Below are 6,685 nucleotides of genomic sequence, written 5' to 3' on the forward strand. Positions count from 1 at the left end.
ACTATACTTTCTGTATACAAAATGGGGTTTGGGACAGATATTCTTCTAGGAATATTAGGTTTCTATGTACAGACTGCAAGCAGCAGAACAGGGAAAAAACAAATTCAAAACAGTCATGTCACGTAATAGAGAATGAAGTATGGCTCTCGGCAGCAGCACTGGAAAGTATGCTGTTTGTTTAATATTCTATGAGCATATTCTTAAAATATCACCACACGTCTTAAAATTTTCAGTGCGCAAGTATGTGTGACTTCGTCTCTTCTTGAAGCCCTGAGCAATAGAACACCCATTCCAATGTGGCACAGCATAACATAGACTGGTGTCAAGCAATGGGTCTTAAGAAAATATTTATGATGCAACAGAGAAAAACAAGAATGCATGCTAAAGTCAGCAACACAAAATGACAAGTTTCCTTCTGGGTAATGCAGCATAAAGAGGAGAAAATATAACAGGCCAAAAACTCTGGCAAAATATCTCCTTTGACTTCTAAGCAGTGAAGCACTCTTATGGGAACACAATCACTTTGAAAGTAACGCAGAGAAACCTCTTTAACCACTTTCATAGAAACCACTGGAATCAGTGGATACTGATCCCTGCCACATGAGATAACATTTTAATCCAGTTCTTGTGACTAGCATCAGGAAGTAATGATCAGCCTCTCCAACATTCCCGCTAATCATACCTTTATTACACCGCTTTTCTATCACATGTCAAGAAGAGGAACTATTATAAATGAGAGGCATAATGTCCGCATTGGAGTTGTAAATTAGGAAGATAGAAACAGAGGTATTAACATAATGGATCAGACCGGTGGTCCATCTATTTAATATTCTTTCTCTGACGATGACCCCATACCACATAATCCTGAGGAAGGTGCTAGACACCCCAATTATGAAATAACCTTCCATAGGGAAGTATCTTTCTCATCTCCATCAAAACAGTTGGTTTATGTCCTGAAACTGTTTAAAAAAGCATCCTGTCTACTGTAACTGGATATTCACTATATCCATTTAAATGGTTAATTAAAAAAAAATCATACTAAGCTCTTGGTATCCATGATATCTTGCAGCAATGAGTTCCACAATAATACATTATGTATAAAAAGTATTTCCTTTTATCAATTTTAATTTTTTTGTCTTTCATTTCTATTGACTATATCCTTTTTCCAGTACTATGAGAAGGGGCAAGTGGGATCTACCTTCTTTATAGTACTCATGTTCTTTATGGTATCTTCTCTGATTCATTGTTTTAAATAAACAGACCCTGTGTTTTCAGTTTCTCTTTGTTTATAGCCTTAACATGCCACTGATAATTTTCGTCAGCAATGTCTTTTTTTGGTACAGATTGACCAGCAATAAACAGAGTATTACCTAGTGGCATTATTAGAGTTTCAGTATTATTTTCTAACCCATTTCTTGTCCATCCTAACCTTTAGTTTGCTTTTTAGACTAACTTTGCAAATTGAGCAGGAATTTCAACTGACCACCCCACAGTGATGCCCAGGTCTTTTTCCTGAATGGTTATAGTTAGTTTAGAGACCAGCAAGGTACCCAAATAATGCAAATGTTACCTTCCAATGTGCATCACACTGCATTTGTCAACACTGAAATTCACCTCCCTTCTGAAATTCCTCACAATCTTCTCTAGTATTGATTAACCTAAATAACTTTATGTCTTTTGCTAATTTTGCCACTTACCTGCTCACCTTGCTTTCCAGATCACTGATAAATAAATTAAACAACATCAATTCTAATACAGAACCTTGAGACACCACATTGGTAACCTGTTCCCATATTAATAATTGAGTAATTTCCCCTACTCTTTGTTTTCTGTCACATGGGCTCATCTTCAGACCCACTGATTGAAGATACTGTTGTGATGAGGGCCATATAACACAGATAGACATACTTAAGTCACTGGGGTTCAGCATGAGCACAGAAATCTGGTTGTATGTACTTGACTTTCATCCTATCACTTTTTAAACAACTTCTTGTAAGAGCTTTTGTCACAGGTTTTTTTAAAGTCCAAATAAATTACGTCAGCAGGTTCTCATTTATACACACAACCACTTCTAGTACATTAGAGAGAGATGATTTTAATTTTACAGAAGCCATGCTGATTTGTCCCTATCACATCATGTTCATTTGCATGATTTATAATTCTCATTTTAATTATTGTTTCAACCAATTTTTCTGTTGAGGCCTTCTAGTCCAGCACAGATTCTGTAAAATAAAATCATGCCTGTCTAATCTACTAGACTTACAGTGCCCCTTATCTCCTCTTTTAAATATAAGTATGGTCCTCTGGTCCTTCAGTGCAGTAGCTGATTTTAATGAGAAATTGCAGATTTTTGTAAGCAGCTGAGCTACTTCATTCCTTCAGAACCCTTCCAGTCCTGATGCATTGTGGTCCTTTAATTTATGTTTGTTCCAGCACCTTCTCTTTTGTCAGCCCAATTTCTGATAGTGCCTTAGCTTCATTGAATAGAGGTAGATATCTCCCCAGCATCTTTTGTGTGAGGACTGAAGGAAAAAAAATTTACTTTTTCTGCAATGTCCTTACCCTCTTTAATTGCTTATTACTTTTAAAACTATTTTTATTTCCTTTTCAAATTCCCGTTTAGCCTTTACATTTTACCTGCCATAGTTTGTGGTTTTTTCTATTGGCTTTAATAGCATTCAGATTTCATTTGCTGAAGGATTCCTGTTTGGCTCAAATAATTTTTTGAACCTTACCATTTAGCCTTATTGTGTTTTTACTTACCTTTCTGCTTCCTTTTCTGATTGCCTTCCTTCTCTGGCTCTGTGCAAGCATGCTTAAGTAGTGCACGTGTTCAATCTGAGGACTTTCCAAATCCTCACTTTGGACTTTCAGGGCTTTCAATTAGTTTCCTCATTTTCTTTGAATCCCCCTTTCTAAAGTTTAGTGTCTTTTTGTGCTACTTTTGGGTATGATTTTTCCTCCAAGAATGTTGAACTTGATTATACTATAGTTGCTTTTATTTAGCAGCTCCACTATGATTACTTGAACTAAATGCTACATGTTAGGACTAAGCAGAGAATAGCATCACCTCTTCTGTGCTCAAGAACTAAGTGTTCCAAGAAGCAGTCATTTAAGATGTCAGGAAATTGCTCCTCTAAACCTTGTTCTGTGGTAACGTTTGATCAGTTTCTGTGCAGGTCACCCATTGTTACTGTTTTATTTAGAGTTAGCTGCCTCTTTGATCTCCATCAGCATCCTTTTCCTGATCAAGAGAGCAGTTATATAAACCTGTTAGCATGTGATTTGGAATCCATAGCCATACGTTTTTTACTGTCTGGCCCTTTCCACTCAGAAATTTTATCTCAGAATCTATGGAATCCTTTAGGTTCATAGATTCATAGAGTTTAAGACCAGAAGAAACCATTAGATCATCAAGTCTACGCTCCTGTATATCACAGCCCATTACATTTCACCCAGTTACTCCAATTTTGATAGCAGCTAAGCAGCCTTTTCTCTGTAGTTTATAGCAAGGAAAGGAAACAGAAAAAACTGGCCTGTGACTGTGTATTTGAGAACATTCTTTCCACAAAACAATTTATTACTAAACTATATTTTTAATCCAAACCATCATTTTATGTAATTTCTGAACATGTGGTGTGGGATTCAAAGTAATTGTGTGGTGTCCAGCTGTACAATCATGGATTGACACAAGCTCCAAGTTAGCAACATATTTGCAGCATAGCCATATTGGAAGTTTCCTTTTTTAAAAAAAGTTTCCTTTAAAAATCAGCACCACATTCTACTTGTTCAAAGGTGCTGCAATAAAGAAAACAATTAACAAAAGCAGTAGGCAGCCGTGGACCTTAGGGAGTCTTCAGACTACTCCCACGTCAGTTTTCAAATATCTAGGCTAGTGCAGAAAGAACCCCTGAAAAGCACAAATTGGGGATGTGGTAACAAGCCAGATAAATGTTGATTTGGCAACCTAAAGAAGAAGCAAGTTTCTAGAGTGATATTAAGGATATTAAGTGATATTAAGGCATACTCAGGTGGACTTCCAAGTAATTGCAGACTATTAAAAAGCAGGTCAATAAATTGTCTAGGTCAGTCCTTCTTCCTTTATTCATTTCTTCTGCCTCTTATATCTCAGGGTGAAACAACGATGAAATACTATAGCTTAGCCATGTTGTTTATGGAGTGAAATCTTGGACCCATTGAGCCAACCACAGCCTTTAAGGAGAAATGCTCATTAACTTCACTCCACTGCCTTCAATACCACAGTGAGCAGTGATCGCAAGGTGTTGCAAACCAGGAGGCTGGAGTATATTCTCCCACCATGGATCTATAAAGAAACAAGAGACTTGATTCCCAGAAGCCAGGATTTCAAATGTGATACCCGTCTTCAAGAAGGCTAGTGACCCAGCAGAAGTGGGGTTAAAAGCCAAGGAAGTTTGTGATTGGCTGGAGTGGAGGGCAGGGTGTCTATAGAAAGTCAACTACTATTATAATTTGAGGTGTACTATATTTCCATTGGAAGCACTCTGTCTATTTTAATAAACAGTATAACTTCTAGTATTTAGCATTTTGAGGGCATCAGCCACACATTCATTTCTTTGTATCTGGGGAAGGCAGCTGGCAAAACACATCTTCAGTAGTCAGTATGTAAATAGACACTGATATCCATTGTACATATAAGTATACTAACGTAAATAACTCTTCTCTACAAGTATAGGCCCCAATACAGGAAAGTAGCCCAATTCAGGAAGGGCTCTCAAGCACATGCTGAACTTTATCAACCTAAATTTAAAGTGCCTGCTTAAGTACTTTCCTGAATAGCAACTCTTTTCAGCATGTGCATCAGTTCTTTCCTGAATCAAGGGCATCAGAATTATTAAACATTTAACATTTTCATGCTTGTAGCAATTAAAGGTTAACTTTCAAAAAGTTAACCAGCTTTTCTGAGTCACATTTTTGTTCTGTTTAGTCCCCTCACAAATCTATTGGAAAAACCTAATATAAGCTAACAAAATGGATGAGCATCATGTATCTCTAATTTAAACCCTGTGATAAAGATGTGATTTGGGGGAAATTGACTCATAGGAAGTTGCAACTTAAAATTGCATTAGATTTCTTCTCCTCTTTTAAGTCCTTTCCATTGTTTTCAGTAGTTTCATGCTTGAAATCTTTTTTGTCCACATAAGTATAATATTAAACATAAAAGCCAGAACTGCTTATCAAGGAATATCAAGCTTCCTGAACTACAACAATGGACATTACTCACCAGGCCAAGACGTCCCTAAGGATAGAAAACAGAGTAACAATAGTAATACAATATAATAATACAATGACGTTTCTTTAGAGGAAAAAATATTAAGCGGAACTTGAAGGGTCAATTTCCTTCATGGGCTACTCATAAAACTATAACAGCTGTGAAACTCAGGCCTTGAATTAAAACTAGTTTAGAAAGCAATCAACTTGCAAACAGCTAGAAGATAATAAAGTGATAAGTAACAGTCAGCATGGATTTGTCAAGAACAAATCATGTCAGACCAACCTAACAGCTTTCTCTGACAGGGTAACAAGCCTTGTGGATAGGGGGGAAGCGGTAGATGTGGTATAGCTTGACTTTACTAAGGCTTCTGATACTGTCTTGCATGACTTTCTTATAAATAAACTAGGTAAATACAACCTCCTATAAGTTGGGTGTATAACTGGTCGGAAAACCATTCCCAGAGAGCAGTTGTCCGTGGTTCACGGTCAAGCTGGAAGGGCATATGGAGTGGGGTCCTGCTGGGATCAGTTCTGGGTCCAGTTCAGTTCAATATCTTTGTCAATGATTTAGATAATGGCATAGAGAGTGCACTTATAAAGATGATACCAAGCTGGGAGGGGATGCAAGTGCTTTGGAGGATAGGATTAAAATTCAAAATGATCTGGACAAACTGGAGAAATGGTCTGAAGTAAATAGGATGAAATTAAATAAGGACACATACAAAGTACTCCACTTAGGAAGGAGCAATCAGTTGCACACATACAAAATGGGAAATGACTGCCTAGAAAGGAGTACTGCTGAAAGGGATCTCAGGGACATAGTGGATCACAAACTAAATGTGAGTCAACAGTGTAACCTTTCCAAAGATCGTAAGGCATTTGGTGAAGCTGGATATTACATTCCACTAAATACCCTGCTTTAAAGTCTCATTTCCACATTGACACTGATTTACACCAGCTGAGGAAATGGTCCTTTATGTTCATACTAATTCTAACCTGAGATCTCAGTTCTGTTTTAGTCTAAATATGTCAAAGCTTGTATATAAATAAAATCTGTGGAGGTGGATTTTGGGTTTTATATCTCTTACACACCAAAAAAACCCTACATTAAGGCTCCCAGTTCCAGTCTCCTTGCCCAATCAGTCTCCGTCCGCTGTCCCCCCACTGGGTCCCATTCTTCTTGTCTAAGCAATCCCATTCTCCTCACTCCAACTCCCCATCAGTTTCTTTTTACCTCCTCCAATCGCAATCTTACCGGACTCCTTATCCCCATCCTTTGCCTTCCCCGGTCTGCTTCCCTCCTCCTCGCATACGAATCTGACAGATTCAGGAAGAGGGTCATTGACAGCACTGGAGAGACAGACTCCCTGTTCTCAATCTGTGCCTGACCCCACCTTGTCACAGAGCAGCTGCAGCAGCCATTACAAGGAAA

The sequence above is a fragment of the Lepidochelys olivacea genome, assembly GCF_965140295.1.
Source record: "Lepidochelys olivacea isolate rLepOli2 genome assembly, chromosome: 8".
In the NCBI taxonomy this organism is placed as follows: Eukaryota; Metazoa; Chordata; order Testudines; family Cheloniidae; genus Lepidochelys; species Lepidochelys olivacea.